General features: G+C 36.5%; 1 long non-coding RNA gene across 1 annotated transcript in view; it reads left to right on the top strand.

Annotated features, from left to right (window-relative positions):
- Window positions 1-16,086, top strand: part of LOC146445508 (uncharacterized) — a 73,368-nt gene extending 57,282 nt beyond the window's left edge. The window contains exons 2-3 of the long non-coding RNA XR_014852389.1: window positions 1,703-2,121; window positions 16,022-16,086. This is a non-coding gene — a long non-coding RNA (uncharacterized LOC146445508). The remainder of the gene's footprint in view (window positions 1-1,702; window positions 2,122-16,021) is intronic.
- Window positions 16,087-16,376: the final 290 nt, after the last annotated feature.

Here is a 16,376-nt window from a genome sequence, read left to right as displayed (position 1 = left end):
CATGATTTTAGAAAGACCAATAGTCTATTGGAAGTCTTAGGAAAAGCAGAGAGCTGAGACTCTTTAATTTGGAGAACACTCAGGGATCTTAGCAATGTGAAAATATATCTGACAGGAGTGAACTAATATGAGGGAGAGAGTGTCTTCTCATTGGCTCTCAGTGACAGAACATGAGGCAATGGACATAAATTGAACACATGAAATTCCACCTGAGCACAGGAAAACTGCTGCTGGGAGGTTGGGTTGCCAAGTGGGGTGGCACAATCTCCATCCATGAGGGTATTCAAAACTCAGCCTCATGTTGTTTTGGACACCCTGATCTAGCTGACCCTGCTCGAGCAAAGGGTGCTTGTTCTAGATGGTTCCAAGACGTCCCTTCCAATCTAAGTGATTCTGTAAATTATTCCACTCTGCCTCAGGTGAAATGTTAGAAGGCTGATGGATATTAAAATGCTAGGTAATGAAACCCCCTAACCTCCCCCTTCAAAAGAAACCCAAAAACCTAGGAGTAAGAAATCAATAAACTCTGTATTTGCACGTTGTCGTTGCCTGGCCCCAGTATATCAGATGGTCACCTGAAGTACATTTTTAGTGATCACTGGTAGCACACTAATACTTGAGTGCCTTAAACACAAGCATTTAGAGGTAAGTTTACCACCCTTAAAGCCATGTTGCTACACCAAATGAAGAGGAAAAAGTCCAGGAGACTCTTTGACAGAACACAGTGACATGGGAGACAGACACAATTTCTTTTCATTGTTTTAATCTGAGGTCTGGAAGATTGACACATGTGCTAATTTCTTTAGGGAGAAGGATCTATCAGGCAACAGAGTGATAAACGCGGGTAGTGAGATGTAAAAGGGTCCTTTTGCAGACAATATCACCAATTTACCTTTTGAGATACTTTGCAATCCTTTTTATCAACATGAATAATGCATTGCAGCGATGAATTTCTCCTAGGCCTATTCACGTTAGCAGAAACATTGTGGAGAGAGCAGATGCTGTAGTCATGATGGCACATTGAGAAATTGTCCATCAGATGGCATGGTAACAAACAGCTTTCGCAAACAATCCAAAATATATCTTACAAAACAAAAACCATCCTACAGCCCACCTGCTCAAGAGAAAATTCAGGGAAAAGCTTTCAATATGTCTTTTTGGAGATACCCTCCTAGGAAGATGTTGATGAACTGGGGAAGGTCTGCAACAGATTGTTTTATGGAGGAGGAAGATAGAAATATTGGTTGTTTCAGCACTCCCAGAAGTGAAATTATCCCAGCTTGCAAAACAATTCAGGCTTGATTACTTAGCAGGCTTTAAAAATGTTTTAAAATATGTCTGTCATAGCTACGGATAAAGAAACTATCAAGGACCAGGTTATGTTATCCTGGATCTTTTCACTAATCCAGAATTTCCCTTAAACTTTCTTATCAGTTCCTATTTTCAAGGGAACTGATGTAATGTAGCATAAGTTTCTCTCACCTGTATTATTTGGTGCGTTCACTAATTTGGTCTGAAAGCTACTGGGATTTATTTTGCTGCTGAGTGCTAGTAAGGAGGGGGGAAAGTGCTTTGGGGTGGTGGAAATGTGGGTAACAAACAGAGCAAAATCAATAAAAATTGAGAGTGTGTGGGAAGCAAGAAGCACTCACACTAAAATGAAAAAACAGAAGGAAAATAACAAAACCTACTTCTCTCAAAGTATACAGGCATGGAAACTCAGGGAAACAAAAGGGACACCATACTGAGGGATGAAAGGGCTGAAAAATCAACGTCAAGACAGAAGAAAAATTCAAATGAAAAAAAAAACCAAAACAACACCCTTCCAGGATTGTAAGCTTACCAGAAGATAGATATTTTAACAACAAAAAAGAGCATCAAACACAAGGAGCCAAAAGAGTGTGTGCTGTAATGACAGTGGGGCTGAGAGATACACGTGCCTCTCGTGACCTGAAGCAATGCTCTCACCTTCCTTGCTTGAAGTCTGTCTCATTGTGTTCGGAATAAAAGAAGTCTGAAGGAAAGCTGGGAAAAGAGACATACACTGTGAGATTTATTTATTTATGTCAGCAGAAGAAGATGATGTTACAGCTTGAATAACAATTCCACCTTTCGTGTAGGGTAAGTAACATGTTCAGCTGTTGGGATACAGGGCAGAAGCATTGCAACACCTGAACTCTGTCACATCCCTGAAACAGCCAGAAGGCTCCACGGCAGCTCCTGAGCCATCTCTGAGAAATGAATATTTCTGGAGCTAATGTTTCCTGGGGAAGGCGAAGTGTTTTATTTTAGAACAAAGAGAAGCTTTCTCATGCTCAAAAGAAGAGCTTTACTTGTGCGAGATTTTTACTTTAGATTAAAAAATGCATTCATGGGGAACTTTAAAGTCAGTACATCAGAATTTGCCACATGGGTGAACCCAGGAGAATAATTTGCAAATATATATCAGATAATATTTAATGCGTGTCTTCAGAACTCCCTTGCTCTGCCTGTCACTTTTTCTCCCCACTTTCCCCTTCTTAAGGCTTTTTTTTTTTTTTTTGCAGCTGGTGCAAGCTTCAGGGATTTATTGTGTTCCAAGTTTCAGCTGCAGACAGGTGCCAAAACAAGTAAGTAAGCACCATTTTCAACTCAGCTCTGCTATCAGCTTTATGAAAGCTTAGTGAAGCCTTTTGCTTCAAATTGAAAGCACTGAACCCAACCATATATTTTAGAGGGGAAAGTACATTTTAACCTGTATTGGGTCTGGCTGTGATGGAGTTAATAACAATAGTCTCTTTTGTGTTTTCCTACAGTACTCTAACTTCATTTAGCAAATAAGAGAAAATGGTGAAGTTGGTGTTTAAGGATTAGAAAAGTAGAGGAAAAGCAAATTAAAATTAAATCAGAAGTTACTGTAAATAAAAACAATGGTTTAATTCTTTTGATTAACAAATCTTTCTTCCTACAAGCCCAAGTATTCAAACAAAAAAAAAAAGTTTCTGAAGCTACTTGCACAAGAGAAGCAGTATTAAAGAAAATAAATAAAAGACAGAGAAATAAAATTTAAGACAGTAGAAGGCAAATTTTGATTATGCTATAGAGAGAACAGTTAAATTGTCATTGACCTGACTGATGGCTTCTATGTCATGGCTATCCCAAATCATGTTTCTTGCCCAATAACAGAAGAATTAAAAGCTATCAGACAAAATTCCAGAAAGCCTGATTAGTTATCCCGAATGGAATATGAGTGCTCTTTATGTAACAGGGAATGGCAACAATACTGATTTGACACATTATATATTTGGTTAAATTTTGTTGCAATGAGTGGGGAAAAAGAAGAAATTAGATTTTGAAAAATTAAACTTCCTATCTTATTTATTGTGGATTAACCAAAACTCAACAGACAAAGTCAAAGCATTGTTTTATATAACCATAGCTTGGAAAAGTTTCAGTGTTACAGAAATATTACTGAAGGTATCTGAGGGTCAGTTAATGACTCCTTAAAGCCTATAAAAAAAGAAAGATATATAGATAAAGGAAAGCCCCAAAAAGATGAGCCAAATTCTTGCTCTATCACTGAAGAAGGAATATTTCAGTAAGGAGGAAAACATGTTAGATTTGGAGGATGTTATAAAAATGTCATATCTAAGACTTATCAACCAGGAAGAAGTACCTGTCACTCCCAGCAATGTAAGTACAAGTAAAAATGTATTTTCAAGTCTCAAATTTATCATATCAGCAGAGGCCCAACATGAAAGAACAAATATTAGGAGACATTAGTATGATCTGTTTAAGCAAATAATTCTCAGTAAAACAGTACATTTATGGATGGTTTTATTAAATTTAAAAATTTGGGAATCAAACATGAGTCTTCACATGAGATATATATTTTGTATTAATAGATCTTCTTTGAGTAAAACTCAAAAGAGATCTGAGCCAGACTTATGGTTACAAAAGCATTCAACCAGCAATTCTTTATTTATCTATTGGTGTTTCCATGATAACTGATCTGAAGTATATGGAATGGAACTGAACTGGGAATTGAATTAACCTATCTATGTGCCTTGGTATGTAAAATAGGTTAGCAGTTGTGCCAAGTTTCCTGTATTCCATAAATATGTGATTCTTCTTTGTCCACAAGTAACTGAATTATGTGCAAATATGAGTTGTGAGGAACTTTGAGATCTTAGAAAAGGATCTCTCATGAATGTGGTGAAATAGATGTGTTGTCTTGCAGTTCATGTTACACAAGGCTCAGAGTCAGTGTTTTAAGAATTTGGCGTCAAAAGGAAATAGATCCATTGAAATTTCATTGTACACTTAAAGAAAAAAAAAAGTATTTGAAAGAATGGTCTGGAGTTGTTACCAGCTAGTCTGGCTTCCTGTATGACAAAGGCTTTGTAATGTCATTCATCATTTCCTATGGTGAAAGTTACTTTTTCTTTATAAGTATGTTGTCTGTATGGTGCCAAGTCAAATAGAAGGATTTTTTAACATTTGCCTTGAGTTTTATAGAACTTCTGATTTACTCTATCTTTTGATTTCTGTTTTGTATTGGTTTACAGCTTCTTTAGTCAAATATATGGATTCCCTTTTGCCCATGGTAGAAAAGGTTGTTACTCAGATTTTAAAAAATATTTATTTTTATATATTTATGTGTTTCTGTGTATACATTTTAAATACTTTTTTTTTTAATTTCAGGATTACCAGAGTATAAAATCCTTAGATGTTTTCCTCTCTCTTGTTATTTTAATTTTTTTTTTATTTTGGTTCTATACCAAGTATACAGTGGCAAAGTCCAGAAGTAGCTCCAACTAAAGATAATAGGGACATTCTTGTTGCCAATAGTGAATTTCATTTGAGACCAACTGAGTGCCTTTCTGAGTATGCTCTATGGATGGATCAAAATTATAAGTGGAGGACTTTAGGTGCTACAGTGGTTGGAGTGGAAAGAATTACAAAAGGCAACTCAGTTCAGATATTATGTGGAAAGAATCATAAAAGACATCTCAGTTCAGATATTTGTGCTGCTCTCTGTAAAAGTGATCAGAAAAACAATCTCAGAAGAAATTGGGTGGTTTTTTTTTTCTAACAGGAAAACAGAAATTATTTTGGTAAATGTACAGCAGTGCAAGCCAGAAAACAGCAAATGAAATAAAACCTTTAGTGAACTGCATACACAACATTCTGCAGGACAAATTATGTCTCAAATATAGATTAAATCAATTTCATGCACAATTTATTAGGGTTGTCACGGATGGCCTGCTCTAAGTCAGGGCCTAGGTGAATTGAGTTGTTCACCTAAAGCAGTATTTTGTGGTCCTTTACAGTAGAAATGAATTACCATAGCAAAAAAAGGGATAAGTTAGCCAGAAAAGGGAGAAAAATATGTAACTTGAGAAGGGCATTTGTACTTTGCAAACTGCTGATTAGCTGCCCACAGGTAAACAGATCAGCAGTCATTCTGAAACCCTGATGGTGCACATTAGCCACAGCTTGCAAATGTGACTTCTGTAGCAAGCCTGTCTTCTAAAAAAAAAACCAGCTGCCATATTCAGAAAACCTCCAGGTTTGGTTTGATATTATTTGTAATTAATTCCTGCCACTCAATCTAAATTTAATCCCCACACACAGCAGGGATCAAAAGTATTATACAAAAGAAACAAAGTTTAGAGCTGACTTGAACCACAAATCAATATAATTTGTGATATACCATCATGATTTTACAGTGATGGAAAGAGTTCTCTAAAGATTCCATACAAAACTGCTTTTGGATTTTATTTATGTCGTAGCTAAAGTGAATATTGCTGGCATCACTCCACTCCTTATCCATTTCATATGGACCCTTCCAGTCCCAGAATTAGATGTGACAGGGAGCCTCACCACTCTAGAGTGTCCCAGTAATGACACAGAATGGATCATTGTGTGTCAGCACTGAAACAAAGTTGGCACAGGCACTACAATAAATTTAAAAATAACTGCTGTGCTACTAGTCATACGCTGGAAAAATTATACTAAACTTACTCTCATCTTTTGAAAGTGCTAACAACCATGGAAAAGTAATAGAAGGCAAATACAGAGTGATGAAAGAGTCTTTTGATTTCAGATTCCTAATCTTCTCCTCAATGGGCCAATGCAGCCTCAGCTCACCCACCCAGCAGCAGTTTTGTATCCCAGGGTGTGTACATAAAAGACTTCAGTTTCCAAGATTGACTGCACTTTCCTGAGCACTCAAATCTAGCAAGAAAGGGTTTATTCAAGGTAAACAAAAAAACCACACTTGACTGAAAATAAAAACTGTATTCTAACTCTTTCTGTTCTTTATTCTCAACTCTTTCCTTGGGAAGGTAAGTGCCTCAGTGTGTTGTGTGCTTTGGTTTTTTGCCGGTTTTTTTCCTCACTGCTGCCCTACTTTACTTATTGTATTTCCTGATTAGAAGCTATTGAGGCCACCAGAGCCTGCTGTCCTGTGCTGCATCCCAGGGCCCTTGCAGGCTGGAGCACAATACTGAACCCAAACTTGTTGTTTTGCTGAATTACCTTCATCTGCCCTTAGACTAGAGAGTCAATCACATCCATACTTCTTCAGACAGACTTCTCTGCTGTGTTTAATGCTATTGTCTGCTCTTACATTGATCTTCACTCTGCCAGGCTTCCTTCCAGCCTGAATGTGGTTAAGCCCCAGTGTTGTGACTTGTGGCTCTGACCACAGCTGACTGTCAGCACAGAGAAAGGCAAATCCTGTTCAGCATGGCTCAAATCTTGGCTTTTGCTCAGGTCTGGGTCTATGTGAAGGGGACTCTGACCCCAGACTCCTCCAGAACCACCTTGCAGGGTACATCCTGTCTGGAGGGCCATGGGGCAGTGCAGTGCCCTCCCTTCCTGACCAAACCATTCCCTCAGCCATGAGAAAGGAGACCCAGGCTGGGGACATTAATGGAGCTCAGACACAGCCTGGCACCCTCAAGGCACCACCAAGGTCTCAGATCCTCCTGGGAATGCAGCCCCTGGGACAGGATGGTTCAAAATTGGTTATAGCTTAAAGAAGAATTAGTTCTTCTGGTCCTTCTGAAGTCATAGACTAAATGTATTTTGGTCCCCATCACTGATTTGTTGAATATTCTTCTGTTCTGCAAATTCTCACTGACATATAAAGGATTTATATGTTGACATACAAAGATTTTTTTTCTTTTATTATGAGTGCATATTGGTTTTTTTCTTTAAAATTTATTTATAAATGTGAATGACTTTTATGGGGGCTAATCTGCTTCTGAAGATTGTGGGGCTGGCTGTTGGAAAGACGATTTTCTCAGAGTATAGTCAAGCAATACTTTTCCTAGTGCAAATGACTACTTTTCCTTCACCTAAATTATTGGGTTTTTTTTACAGTAGATGAAAATGGCAATCAGGTATTACTGGACTGCCAAGACAGCCTGAGTGACTCCTGGAAGAAATTAACTTATTTAATTACAATCATAAGGAGCCTTCTTATTTGCCTTTGTGAATCTGGGCTGGTGGGTTTTTTTTATATGATAAGGCATTACTACAGCCAAAATGAATATCAATTAAAAAAACCCAAAACCATAGCAGTATAATTTATGAGAAACGTCATGAACAGTAAACTATGGCAAACAGTAGATAAATTGTGTCATTTTCTATCTGAACCTCTAGGTGAATAAATTGATAATAGGCATAGCAAATACAATGCCACCTACACTAATTCCAAAATGATAATATAAAAATTATACAGAGTTCTATATTCCTGCCTTCAAAAATTCTGCATTCCTGCTTCTCAGTGTGAACACATCACCTTTCAGTCCTTCTTTTTCCTGTCAAAAAATTGACTCTCAGGGAAAAGAATGAAGGCAGAAAGCACTCCAGTAAACCTACTTCTTCTTCCCTGGATTTGTGTAACCTTTCAAGATTCCAACTTGTGTCTTATTAATACTTTCCATTTCTATAAATCATCAAATTTTTATTTGGTAGTAGTAGCACTGAGACAGACTGCCAGGGGAGAACAGCCAGTTTCTTCTAAAAACTAAGATGCAGAAAATGTGTGTGAAAGCCCTCTGGTTCTCCTCCTTGAAGTACAACTTAAAAAAAAAAAAAAAAAGTTCAGAAAGACACAAACAAACAATGCTATCAAAAAAAAAAAAAAACCCAAAAAAACAAAAAACCATCCAAACAAAAAAACTCCAAAAGGTCAAAACATCTGTGTTACCAAATAAAGTTCCAGTACACAGAAGGGTTTAGAGACTGGAAACAGCTAAGAACACAAAATAAACTTCTCACAGCTCACTTATAGCAACCAATTTTCATGTGACAGATCCATTTTTTCACCAGATTTTGCAAGCCAGAAATAACTGGGTGAGAATGAGGCCCTTGTGCTTTTGCACTCTTTTAAAGGCAGAGGGGTTTTGTTATACCCTTCATAATTTCTCAGTTTAACCTAGTAGACAATAGACAGTGTTGAATTCTACCCAGGAAAAATTTTCATTGAGTAAAGGTGTTAAGACAAAAGCAGTATAAAAGCAGAAGTGTAGTTATAAAATAATTCCCTCATTTTGTTATGGCATGGTGCAGAAAGAGAATGTATAAATGTACTTCAGTTAAACCATATATAAAGATACAAACCCAAGAGACACTCCTTTGACACTTTGCTATCTATAGATAACATCATGAAAATAATTAGAAAGGGAGACAAACAGTAAAATTACTCTGTGCTTACTAAGTTCCTTTTAATTTGGAATGTTTGATACAAATTCACAGGAACTAGCTTGGTGAGGTTTAGAGTGAGAGAAGAAAATTTTTACTTTAGCATGTGTTTTGCAGAAACAGTTTGATTTTATACCATTTTCAACATTTCTGTTCCAAGTGTTGTATCTGTAGACTTTGAATATCACATTTTGTGAAACTTCAGCTTCTCTCTTTTTTTTTTTTTTTTTTTTAATTTGCAAATCATAAAAAATCAGTTCAGTTTGAGCTCCTGTGAACTGAGCAGTACCTCCTCTGCTGGTGAAAACTCACACAGCTACAAAGACTTTAAGCTATATCAAAATTTTCAGCTTCAAACTCTTCTGTAAAGTTACTGGCTTAATTTTGTGAATTCAGCAAAAACTGAGCTTTGCACGTTCACAGACAGAATATTAATGCTGCAGGTCTGTTCCTCGAACCCTTGAGATCAAGAGGAAATCTAAACATGCCAATCTCAACTTGCATGGCTGTGCTTTTTATGCTTCTCTTTCACAGTGATATATTGCGAGTTACAGTTCCAAGGCCAGCTTGGATTTTTAATCTAAAGCCAGCCCAGGTAGAACATTAGAAAATTTAGGACACTTGTACAAATGCACTCTTAAACTTTGGAGGATTGTTTGCTCTTCCTCAAAACAAAATCACTCTGAGACAAAAAGGGATAAAGGTTAAAAGCACAAAATGTAGCATATTATATATTTTTTAAACTTTTCTTAAATTGTCCAGATTTCTTAAAGCACTCTTTCTTTTCTGAAAAGGGGACTGCTAAAATGGATTATTTCTTTATGGGTGTGTGCATTGATCCGCTTGTATATGTGTGGATATGTGTATTTTTATATATATATATGTGTGTGTGTCTGTGTGTATGTATGCATTCATATTTATATAAAAATACACATACAGATTAAGTCCACAAAGTGTCTTTTAGAATTAGTGGCATTTTTGCAGTGCTTTAAAGAGAATTGGAAAAGGATTCCAGTTTTCAGATTTTGTTTTATTCCCAAGGAGACAGTTAGAGAGTTTCTTTTAATAATAACTATTATTTTCATGAAAAATTAAGAAGGAGAAGGTCTCAGGGACCACGGTTATAGTAACTTTCTATTTTTCAGCCCTGATCTTAAATGTTTCTTTCTCCATTTAACTGTCATTAGCAGTATTGTTGCTCTTTGCAAGAAGCATCCTGAGTTTTAACGCAGTCCCCTTCCTCTGCTTCTTTATCACGGCACAAAACTTGCAATGCTGGTGAGTCTCCTGTATGAGTCTCTTTTTATTTTTGCTTTTTAATGATAGAATTATAATTCCCTTTCTTGGCTTGTCTTAGAATCCAGAGTAATGTCACTTGGGCCTCAGGGGCTGTTGAGCAGCAGCAGCAGCAGGTATAAGCTGAGGAAGTCAAGGTAGCATTAGCAGTCGTGCCTGGCTTTATAATAGCAGTTTCCTCCTCCAGGATTTGTCAATTTTGATTTTGCAGTTCAGTCAGCAATGGCATGTGCTGTTTGCCTCCTGTCTGTTTGGCAAAATAAAGGGAATCATTTTCTCTTCCTGGTGACAAGGCTGAAAAGGAAACCTCAGCTGTCTGTTCTGTGCAAAGCTGGTTTTGTCGCCCTACAGCTGCGATGACCTTTTGTGTTTTGGAATATTTGAGTCCTCTGGATAATTTAATAATGAGCAAATCCTACTCCAACCTACTTCTCGTTTCAAAAGTTGCATCCTTTCTGAACTTATCTGCTTTCTTTCCACTCACTGTGAAGAATAGTCTGAAGGAAAGAGAAGTGGGGAGAAAACAGGAGAAATGATGAATCTCATTTCTGACTTCAGGGGGAAAGTCAGTAAAGATGAGTTGGAGGATACAGATGATCTTCTTGAGACCTCTGTTCCCACTAGACAAAACTCTTGCCATGAAAGGGAAGGGAAGCTTAAAACAAAACCCTGCCAAAACCAAGGAAAACCCAACTTAGTAAATTCCAAAGCTGGTGCAGTGCCAGACTATGAAGAAAGTGGTCGATTCCTGAACCAGAGCTCGGAGAGAAAAGCCACCCTAGAACCAAAATCTCCCTTGCCCATTGTGACTCTTGAAAGTGCTGTGTGCCACCAGCACAGCTTTGCTTTTAATCACTGCAGCTTTTCCAGAGAGCTTGCAGCAAATGAACTCGGTTATTTAGCCATGGGATTTCAGTCAGAGCTTGTTTTGAATCCTCCTTGTGCAAGCAGACTGCAAATGCATGCCAGACACTTTTGGCTGACTGAAGGTATTTCAACGACGGGAATAGTTTGCCCAGGCTACAACGAGTTTGGTATAGGGGTTTTTTTTCAGTACCCACAGTACTAATTAGCTGCAGAACACTTGCCCCTGAGAATGCAAGTTGTAATTTTAGTTCTGAGAATGTTTATGTGTTTGCCACTTCACACAGTGTGCAGTGACTCATCAAAAATGAATTGTGCTAGTCATTTGATGCTTCGGTTGACAAATATCAGAAAGCATGCATTATTTTAACGATGGTTAAACAAACATGTTTAACTTTTCTGTAGGAAAAAGAAAGTTTTTAAAATATCTTTTTATGTTCCTTTTTGCATAGACAGTAGAAGACATTATGGTAATAGAGAGAGACCTAATTTTGTGGGAGAATTGCAAAACAACTTGACACTGTCTTCAAAACATTTTCTATTCTTGCAATATAATCCATTCATTCTTTATGCTGTTTTTTTTTCTTAGAACTTCTTGTCATTTATTATGTAGATGTAATTTCTTGTTGGAGGACAAAATACTTGCCTATTTGTAGAGCACTGGCAAAAATATCAGTACAAAGGTCGGATATTACTTGTAATTAAGAGTAAATGATTGCCTCATCTTTTCCTGCCTCTCCATATTACAAGCAAAATTCTCCATAAATGCATATCTTCAGTATACTTTTTCTATTGTGCAAACACTTTGAAATTTAGTGAAAAGATAGATGAAACAATAAGATTGTTAATAAGATAAAATTTCATGCAGGGAAATCTTCAGTCCTGACACAAAGCCATAGCTGAGTTCCAGGGAAACTTGGATAACTATGTGCTTTTAGGAAAGTTAAAAGGGATTTGAATCAAACCAGTGCATGTAGGGCTTTGTCTTTATTGAGGAAAAAAAAAAAAAGTTATATGGTATATTTCCCAGGGCAGATTAATTTCAATAGACCACCTGCATTTTGCTCTGAGAGATGTGTGGCAAATGCAAGATAAAATAATCAAATTTTAATCTAAAATGCATCCATGTAGGTCCACATAGTTCTAAAACAAAGAAATGTCTTTCATTTTGTGATGACTGAAACCATAAAGTGTCCTTTTAACTGTGGGAATTAAGTAAACCTGCTTGATAAACTAATCCATCTCCAGAAGAACTCTGAATTACTCTGTAGTAGAATTAAGACTTCTCTCAAAAGAGCTAAATCCTTCCTGTCTGGAATATAGAAATAAGTATAGGAAATATCTGACAGGCACCAGCACAGATGTGTGTGTGCATCTAAAAAGCATTACAACTTTCTGACCAAAGAAGGGCAAATCCATTAGGGAGATGTCCAGGATGCTGGGAAATAATGAAAAATTATGTTTTTGAAATCCCAGAGATTTCTGTAAGGTTTGTTCTTAAGACAGTCGTGTTGACCTGAAAGTGTACATGTAAAAACCAAAATCTATACTGTTACAGCAACACGCTATAAAAATGTAAATGCAGCTTGAAGCATGCTTTATTCATGAATGTTTCAAACTACTGAGACCTTAAAGGAAAAAAGATGAAATAGTTTCCTCTTTTAAAAAGCTAAAAGATAAAATATGTATTTAAAATAATAAATTATACATATATCTGATTTATAATTCATTGACTATTAAACTTTTATCACAGAAACAAGGAGAATGGGATATATGTAAATACAAAAAAAGTAAACATAAGCTGCATGCTTGTGTGAGGAAAGAAGTCAAGCTAGGGTTTTGATTTTGTTTTGTTGCAGGTTTTTTTGGTTTTTTTTCAATTTAGCTGTAGTCCAAAAGAAACATTTCTAAGACTGTCATCAGAATACTAGAACTCAGAGTATTTTTTTCCATAAGAAATATATTTTTTTCCTGCTTCAGTAGTAAACCCTGATGTTTTCTGGCAGGTAGTGCTGGTGTTTATCCAGGTCAGCAGTGTTCTGTAAGGTAAGGCAATAGGGACATATCTAAAATACTCAGTTCCCATATTTGTTGTTTTCAGGTAGCCAAGGAGTCCTGATTTCACCCTGTGATTTTTCTAATGTGTCTGCCTGAGCTGCATGTCAGAGGCTTGACAGAGCTGAATATTTAATAAAAAAAAAAAAACTGTGAGAATCAGAGGCCATAAAAGAAGAAACATTTCAAGCTTTCTAAACTAATCCTGCCAACCTCTGAGCAGGGCTCATGCACACTTTTAACATCACCAAGTGCCTTCCCCCACTTCAATACAGTGAAATTATGGGCTGCATCTAGGCCTATTTCAATGTATGTACATATGTATAATTAGGAATTTAATGGGCTGTGTTGTTCTGATTCATTCAGGATTAGTTGTTAACTGTAAGAAATTGGTTACAGCCATGACTCCACTACAAATTGATTTGGCAGTGGGTACAGAAAACAGACCTAGCAAGCTTGTTAATAATGCTATCAACTGCATTCCTGAAATATTCTGATTGCTCCACTTTATGAAACCTTCCTAAGCTGTGCAGCTGCCAAGGCCACACAGAATGAAGGCAATAAATAAGGGTTTCCACTTGGAAGTTTTGCTGTCAAGCTCATGACTGCTCAAGACTCATACAAAAAGGTTTTTCATTCTTCCCCACTATTCCATAAACTTATTAGAAAGCATCTTAGTGGGATTTCTGGAGGTGATTAATATGGATTACTAAAAAAACAAAAAAAGAGAGTAAAAAATACTTGATGTCCAGACTTAGAAGAAAACAAAAAACAGTGACACTTGATTTCATATTTAACATTTTTATATAGATATTTTAGATCAGAGGTTAAACGATTAAATATTTGTCCTTCACTGCAAACACTGCAGTGACCAATTTTAACAGGTCAATGAATTGATCAAAAACTACCTTGAAAGCACCTGTATATTTTAATTATCAAAAAATTTAGTGGAGTTTTGCATTTAGTAATGAGTTTAATAAAGAGAATTGGTGAAAAGTAATAAAGCAGTAGGACTTGAAGTAGTTATTTTTATGAACCTTAAGGTATTAGATTCCAGAAGAAAGCAAGCACCTTAATAAAATATCCTTGCAAAGAAGTTGAATACTAGTAAAGACTACTTTTCTCTGGAAAAGGGATTGCAACATTGATCTTTCTCTGCTCTTCACTATTTCAGCTTTTTTTTTTTTTTTTCTTTCTGTGGCTGAACCAGAGGGAAGTTTACTGCATGCAGGACAGCTGGATTAATGCCAAACTATTGGTAAATCAAGGGTACTTGAAATATTTTGTCCTTTTGAAATCACAATGGCACGAAGAGAAAATCACTTAGCAACACCTAAGGATGTGAGGCCAGACCCTGAACGTTCACTGGAATGTCTGCACTGCTTTTGTAACTTGGCCAGCTCTTTCTCAAGTCTGGTCTCTCTTTAGCCATCTAATACTTTCCCCATTAGTGTTGCTAAACAACCCCTTTTTCTGATGCTCTCTTCAGATGCCTGTCTCAGACTGTATTTCATTTCATTCTTTCTTTGAAAGGCTGTAATCTTGTTTCTCTTTACTCTGTTACAGCTGTGTAAATTTAAATTAATTTACTTTCCTCTTGGATTTATACAGCCAACAAAAGAATTCCATCACCCCGAGATGCTCACTGTCAAACATTTGAGTGTGACAGCCATAAAATGTTGATGGATTCCAGGTAATTCTTGTGATCTGGAGCTTTCATTTATGCTTTTGAATTGGAGTTGAGTTCTTTGTAAAATTTAGTGATTGTAGCTAGGACTAGTGGTGCTGCCAGTGGATAATTCACAATTATCCTTGAAAATTTTCTACTTTAGCTGTTACAGATAAACCTCTCAGGAAAGCTCAGTCCCTCAAGAAGAACAGAAGTGTTAAAGACCCAAACTGGATTTTCAGTGAAACCACATTTGAAGTATTTTTGTTTTTTGCAAAATTGTAGGGCCATCAAGGAAAGTTCCACCAGAATATTTCCAACAATTTTTTTTCAATTTATTGTGTATTTTATTAAGGAAGACTGATGTAAAGAGCCAGGGGGGTTCTGAATTTATTCTAAAACTTTTCCCTTCCCACAGCTTTCCAATGAGGAAAGAACGATGGTGACTTTAAAACTTATACCAATCATAAACTAGGATTAATAAAAGACTTACTGAATCTTCACGTTTCTTTGTTGTGCAACAAATAATTTTAGTAAGAAATTTTTGTCTCCTCTCTCTGCTGACACTTGCTGTGCTCCTGGCTGTTGTTACCATTTACCAAGGTAAGAATAGTCTCTTGTTTGCAAGGCTCTGAGCCTTCAAATTGGTAACAGAAAATTAGAGAAGGAGATGGGTTTTTCCTTTTAGAATTTCTCTGTTTTAATCAGATTTAGATTATTGAGAAGTTTATACTTTCAGGATTAGATAAAGAAGTGCCAAGGCTGAAAAGTCAAGCGATCCTAATTCATGAGTTAGAAGCATGACACTTGTTCTGGCATCTTTGCTTTGGCTGTATGTTCAGTTTTTAAAGATGTGGTCACATTCACTTTCATCTCGTTTACCAATTTTCATTCACTATTTAGCCTCATTCCACTTAACAATGGATACAAAGACTACATGAAATATAGAGCCTTATTTTTCTTGTGGCTCTTCTCTAGCAATTTTAAAAATGATTGTACCTGCACTTAAGATGTCTGAGCTACACAGCAAATGGTTGCATAAACTATTTAAGGATCTGCCTATTGTTTGAGGCATCTCGAGTTTGTAGTGTCAGAGTCGTCTGTAGTTTGCATGCTGAAAGAAGGCATTTTACTGGTTTCAGTCGTAGCTGCCTTTTTAGATTGTATCAAGATGCCCCAAAACATGTATTCAAGCACACAACTTGTGAACACCTCTGGAAAAAAAAGTTTTATTTTAATTGCCTTACCCAGCATTACACCCATATTTTGAAGGAGGGTTTGGAGCATAATCCAGTACTGGAAGAGAGGATTAAACTGATTTAACTATGCCACCAGCCTTTCTGACATCATCCTGCTCATAATGCAGCTTCCTGCTGCTGCAGGGAAGGATGAAGAGGACATACAGAAAGAAACTTCATTCACTCAAATTTTTTTCAACAGGAGCCAGGTTGATGTCTCTATGAAAATGCCTTTTCAGAGATTCTTAATCTGCAGTGTTATAGGTCACTTCAGTCCTTGCTGTTCCTAATTGTTAATTCCTTGTTGTTGTAACCATCTCTTTCTTTGTATGTTTTTGTAGTTTATCTTTCTTTTAGATACACTTACTTAATATGTTTTTTTATATATGTGTTTGACTTTGTGTTGCTAATTCTCTGGTATTTTAAGGTTATGTTTTTCACAGGTTGGTGTCATTTAATGAGGCATATTTAGGCCTACATTTTTGTTAATTGATGCTTAATTTTGTAGTGCATTTCATGCAGGCCTTGTGATATTCTGAGGACTACATGAAAAAGAC

Source organism: Lichenostomus cassidix, chromosome 1 (assembly GCF_008360975.1).
Source record: "Lichenostomus cassidix isolate B80296 chromosome 1, HeHo_3.0, whole genome shotgun sequence".
Classification (NCBI taxonomy): domain Eukaryota; kingdom Metazoa; phylum Chordata; class Aves; order Passeriformes; family Meliphagidae; genus Lichenostomus; species Lichenostomus cassidix.
The sequence above is the reverse complement of the archived record's forward strand: the minus strand, read 5'-3'. Positions and strand labels throughout refer to the sequence as shown.